We start from the raw sequence: 6,664 nt of genomic DNA on the forward strand, positions 1-6,664 counted from the left end.
CCCTCGGACACACTACATTCAATAAGGTGACCCTATTTTAAAGTGGTTTTCACCCCTTTGGACATTCCTGTTCTCATCCTTGAAAAAAGCCATCATGGCAGCCAAGGAGATCATGATTGCACTGATAAGTGTACCGTGCAGAAACGCAACACAGGTTTTTTTTCCTTCTTTTTCTTAAAGATCGTACAGTAGACAGTAACGTTACAGTAGCCTACACAGTACAGCAGCAAAGACTCTCACGGACTTTCGCAGGGTTTAAGACAGTTACATGAGTTCCACCAATCAGAGGCATCACTGTGGGATTGTGGGATTGTTCAGGTTTGCGGGTAATGAAGTACTTATCCAAGACATCGCGAATAAAAGACTTATCTCAATACAAGGTTGGTGCCCCATGAACCTTTGGTGTCTCTATGAGCATATACAATTGCTTAGTCATGTCGTAGCTGGTTTTAAGTCTACCATCGACGGTTACGATTTTATGGCTTATACTCCAATTGTCAATGGAGAAATTGTATTGTATTCTAACTTCCGGAACCGGCTGTGGGCAGGACTGTTGAGGTCTATTACCTTAAGTGCTAGAAATGGGCGGGGCTTTCACATCATATTCAGTGAACAGCTAACATCACATACTCCCGTCCAGCTATATACCAGCAGAACTGTTTTGTAGCTACCTGAATCTGTCATTGTACAAATAGATAAATAAAGCTTACTTTATGATTGTTTCACTGTGATTATGTTCTAAAGCACAAATAAATAACATCAAATACTTCTCAGATGATTTTGTGCAGAGTGATTTCTTCTCCTCTGCATATTTATTGCAGCAGCTGGAAAAGGAAGTAGGTCATTCCAGAATCTATGTTAAGAAGAGGGGAGAACATTTCTTTGTTTGATTTCATTAAAAGTAAAGTTGGGCGTTGCTGTTGGCTTCACGACTCATTTTTAAAAAAGATAGAGAAAAAAGGAGAAAGATGAGTACGACACAGCAGCCGCACTGAACTGCAGTGTCTCCTGCCAGAGAGAGGGAGTAAGAGCTGCGGTGCAGAGAGAATTAGCAAAACTTATTTTCACAAGTTTACGTTCTAACGCGGTTTTGCCTGTTAAACTCCGCTACTGCTCTGCAAAAGGCAGAGTAGTGAACATCCGGGAACCCACTGCCAGCAGACTATTTTGAATGAATTGAAATTGAACCACTCCGCTCTGCTGTTATTGAAGCTGCCTGTGAACATCCTAGTTTTATACAGTCTATGGTGAAAACTCAGTGTAAAGCACAGTGAGACAAAAAAAATGTTTTCAAAGTGTGTGGCGAACATAGGCGCCGACCTGTGACGATTGCCCCACTGGCATTTCCAACCAATCACATAATTTGTCCCGCCCCAGCTGTTAGCGACCCAGGTCGTGCGCAATTCACATAGAAATTGACCCTAGTCTACCCTGATCAAACCCACCTGGCGACATGGGTTGCAAAGCCGAGTAGATCGAAAAGGGTTACCCCATTCAAACACACAGTTGACCTGGGTATAACTGTGATTGAGCCATTTATATACGTGTATACAGCTGAAATGATGGCAATTTCATTTACTCTACAGTGGATATAGGAATTTAAACCTATAAGAATGCTAATATGTTCAGATTCAAGTGCAGCCCTGGCTAGTCTCAAGCATACTTCACCAAGATGCAGAGAGGACATTCTATATGACATTTTTTAGATTCCTCTCCGGGAACCATCACCTTATCGTGGTGGAGAGGTTTGTGTGTCCCTATGAACCTGAGGGCTGTGTTGTCTGGAGCTTTGTGCTCCTGGTAGGGTCTCCCAAGGCAAAGTGGTCTCAGGTGAGGGGCCAGACAAAGAATGGTTCAAAAACGCTATGAGTGACCGTGGAAGAGATGGAGTGACCCTGCCCGGAGGAAGTCCGGGGCCCCTGTCTGGAGCCAGGCCCAGATGGAGGGCTCGTCAGCGAGCGTCTGGTGGCCGGGTTTGCCACGGAGCCCGGCTGGGCACAGCCCGAAAAAGCTACGTGGCATACATTTCTCCATCCCATGGGCCCACCACCTGTGGGAGGAACCGCTGGGGTTGGATGCGCTGCCACACGGGTGGCAGTGAAGGTCAGGGGCCTCGACGGACCAGACCCGGGCAGCAGATGCTGGCTCTGGGGACGTGGAATGTCACCTCTCTGTGGGGGAAGGATCTGGAACTTGTGCGGGAGGTGGAGAGCTACCGGTTAGATCTGGTGGGGCTTACCTCTACGCACAGTCTCGGTTCTGGAACCATACTCCTGGATAGGGGTTGGACTCTTTTCTTCGCCCAGGGTGTGAGGAGCCGGGCGGGTGTGGGGATACTCACAAGCCCCCGGCTGAGCACCGCTACGTTGGAGTTTAACCCGGTGGACGAGAGGGTCGTCTCCCTACGCCTGCGGGTTGTGGGGGGGGGAAAACTCTGACTGTTGTTTGTGCATATGCACCAAACAAGAGTTCGGAGTATTCAGCCTTCTTGGAGACCTTGAGTGGAGTCCTGCATGGGGCTCCAGTAGGGGACTCCATAGTTCTGCTGGGGGACTTCAACACGCATGTGGGCAATGATGGAGACACATGGAGAGGCGTGATTGGGAGGAACGGCCTCCCTGATCTAAACCAGAGTGGTTGTTTGTTGTTGGACTTCTGTGCTAGTCATGGATTGTCTATAACGAACACCATGTTCGAACATAGGGATGCTCATAAGTGTACTTGGTACCAGAGCACCCTAGGCCAAAGGTCAATGATCGATTTTATAATCGTTTCATCTGATCTGAGGCCGTATGTTTTGGACACTCGGGTGAAGAGAGGGGCGGCGCTGTCAACCGATCACCATCTGGTGGTGAGTTGGGTCAGGGGGTGGAGGAAGACTCTAGACAGACCTGGTAAGCCCAAACGGGTAGTGCGGGTAAATTGGGAACGTCTGGAGGAGGCCCCTGTCCGACAGACTTTCAACTCACACCTCCGGCGGAGCTTTTCGTGCATCCCTGTGGAGGCTGGGGGCATTGAACCCGAGTGGACAATATTCAAAGTTTCCATTGCTGAAGCTGCGTCGAGGAGCTGTGGTCTTAGGGTCTTAGGTGCCTCAAGGGGCGGTAACCTACGAACACCGTGGTGGACACCGGTGGTCAGGGAAGCCGTCCGACTGAAGAAGGAGTCTTTCCGGGATATGTTATCCCAGAGGACTCCAGAGGCAGTTGCAAGGTACCGAAGGGCCCGAAAGGCCCGAAGGGCTGCAGCCTCTGCCGTGAAAGAGGCAAAGCAGCGGGTGTGGGAGAAGTTCGGAGAAGACTGAAGGACTTTCGGTCGGCACCAAGGTGATTCTGGAAAACCGTTCGCCACCTCAGGAGGGGGAAGTGGGGAACCATCCAAGCTGTGTACAGTAAGGATGGGACGCTGTTGACCTCAACTGAGGAGGTAATAGAGCGGTGGAAGGAGCACTTTGAGGAACTCCTAAATCCAACTAATACGCCCTCTATGGTAAAGGCAGAGCTGGAGGATGATGGCGGATTGTCGTCAATTTCCCTGGAAGTTGCTGAGGTAGTTAAACAACTCCACAGTGGCAAAGCCCCAGGGATTGATGAGATCCGTCCAGAAATGCTTAAAGCTCTGGGTGTGGAGGGGTTGTCTTGGTTGACACGCCTCTTCAACATTGCGTGGAAGTCTGGGACGGTGCCTAAGGAGTGGCAGACCGGGATGGTGGTTCCCCTTTTTAAAAAGGGGGACCAGAGGGTGTGTGCCAATTACAGGGGTATCACACTTCTCAGCTTCCCCGGTAAAGTCTACTCCAAGGTGCTGGAAAGGAGGGTTCGGTCGATAGTTGAACCTCAGGTTGAAGAGGAACAATGCGGATTCCGTCCTGGTCGTGGAACAACGGACCAGAGCTTTACTCTCGCAAGGATCCTGGAGGGAGCCTGGGAGTATGCCCAACCGGTCTACATGTGTTTTGTGGATCTGGAGAAGGCGTGTGACTGGGTGCCCCGGGAGATGCTGTGGGAGGTGCTGCGGGAGTACGGGGTGAGGGGGTCCCTTCTCAGGGCCATCCAATCTCTGTACGACCAAAGCGAGAGCTGTGTCCAGGTTCTTGGCAGTAAGTCGGACTCGTTTCAGGTGAGAGTTGGCCTCCGCCATGGCTGCGCTTTGTCACCAATCCTGTTTGTAGTATTTATGGACAGGATATCGAGGCGTAGTCGGGGTGGAGAGGGGTTGCAGTTCGGTGGGCTGGGGATCTCATCGCTGCTTTTTGCAGATGATGTGGTCCTGATGGCATCATCGGCCTGTGACCTTCAGCACTCACTGGATCGGTTCGCAGCCGAGTGTGAAGCGGCTGGGATGAGGATCAGCACCTCTAAATCGGAGACCATGGTTCTCAGCAGGAAACCGATGGAGGCGCCTCCCTAGGGAGCTGTTCCAGGTACGTCCAGCTGGGAGGAGACCTCGGGGAAGACCCAGGACTAGGTGGAGGGATTATATCTCCAACCTCACCTGGGAACGCCTCGGGATCCCCCAGTCGGAGCTGGTTAATGTGGCTCGGGAAAAGGAAGTTTGGGGTCCCCTGCTGGAGCTGCTACCCCCGCGACCCGATACCAGATAAGCGGACGAAGATGGATGGATGGATGGATTTTTTTGATTTTTATCCTTAGAATCAGTAGACTGGGAATAGATATTAAGTTTGTATTTGTATTTGGTACCAGAACACATAGGCATCCGGGGAAAAGGAGATAGTAGACACTCTGGCTAAAAATGTATTAAAAGCAAATAGTGTAGAGGTGGCAATATCAATAAACAAAGCAGAGTTTAAAGCTTTCGTATGGAGCAAAATAAAGATACAGTGGCAAAGACTACTAGAAAAGTGTAATGGAAAAGAATAGAAGAGAACAGTGCCTGTTTAGCAGAATGAGACTGGGACACACAAAGTTAAGTGCATCTCTGCACCTTATTGGGAAACATCCCACTGGAAATTGTGATGCCTGTAATCAAAAGGAGACTGTGGAACATGTTATTCTCATATGCCCTAAATACTCAACTGATGTTTTTAAAGGATGGACTGGAACGTGAAGAAATTCAGCACATGGACTTTAAAATAATCTTTGCAAATAACTCTAGAAAGATGGTGTTAAAACGTATATTCACTTACAAGAAACTGGACTAACAACAAGATTGTAAGGCATATGTAAATGGATACAGTAGGTGGCGATAATGCACGACTGGTTGCAAGTTGCCATTAAAAGAAGAAAAAGAAGAAGACCACCGCTATGTCCCAATTCAGGGGCTGCCGCCTTCGGAGGCCGCAGCCTTGGAAGCCCACGAAGGCTGAGCGATCTCCGAAATGAGACGGTCTGGTCTGCAGAGCATTTTCATTTTGCGTTGAGGCGCTGCTCATGTCGCCTAGCAAATTTGACAGCTATAGCTGATAAGTGATCAAAACGTTAACTACAGCACCGAAATAGAGCCAGAAGTTGTTCTTTGTATTTTACCATTTGGTCAAGTGTCTCAAAGAGAGAGGAAAAAATAATAAACCCTCATGTAGCCTACATGTGAAATGTGAACATCTCTTGTCTCTGAGACTCAGAGCTCCAGTCAGCTCACAGCGGGGTCTTTGGGCATGACTGGCTGGCCAGAGATATAGATACCCCTGCAGAGCTAACTAACGTTAGCCCCTCAGATATCTAGCTATAACGATATTCCTGCAGAGCTAGCTGGCGTCAGGCAGTTCATGGAGCTTCTAGCAACACTCCAATGCAAATTTGGAGCAAATTTTTAATTTGCCATACATTTTTTAGAACACTGCCTATATTCGACATCTACACAGTTAATTTCTCGTCTAAAAGACAATTGAATAATGAAATAGCAGACGGAAATGAATGCTGGGAATCCTGGGGCTGCGAAGGATACAAATTGTTGCTAGTTGTCATAGAGACACAGCTCGCTTGAGGATATGTTCTCCGGAGTTGCAGGGAGTGAGGAGGGAAAGTTAGACCCAGCGGTAGTGAGTCAGCGGGCCGCTAACGTTAGACCCAGCGGCAGTGGGTCAGCGGACCCTCAACTCAACTTTAACTCAAGCTCATTCTCTATAACCGATGCAGCATAAATGCACGGCGGAATCAGCAAGCCAGCCAGCCCGTGTTAGTTACTACTACTAACTTTAGCTTGCTAACTCCGCCTTAACGTTACCCCCTCGCCACATCGTTCACAGAAAACGAGCCAAATAAAGCTGTCACTCGTGGTGATAGCAATGTGCTTTGTGTGAACGAAGCATTAAGTTAATTTGACTTATTTAGCGGCTGGCTCTCTGCCTAGTAATGTTACTACTCCACTGCTTGTTTGTCGGTTACTGCAAAACCTCAGCTCCGCGACTTGCCAGAAGTCGGCTTATTATCGGAAGTTTATACGTCACTATTGCAATGGTACATATAAAAATGGCTGCTGCTCTGACCATTCTGCTACGTTGATTTGAATGGAAATGGCCTTTCTATTCATTTTATTTCTATGGATACAACAGTTGGGTCCTCCGAATTCTGTAAAAGGAGGCCACATTTGTGGACAGCATTTGAAGGAGCCTTCGAAATTAAATGAAATGGGACAGCCTTCGTCGCACGGTTTGACGCAATCGGTCTACGAATGCAGCCTCCGAAGGAAACGCATGCCTTAGCTT

The sequence above is a fragment of the Sander vitreus genome, chromosome 7 (genome assembly GCF_031162955.1).
Source record: "Sander vitreus isolate 19-12246 chromosome 7, sanVit1, whole genome shotgun sequence".
NCBI lineage: Eukaryota > Metazoa > Chordata > Actinopteri > Perciformes > Percidae > Sander > Sander vitreus.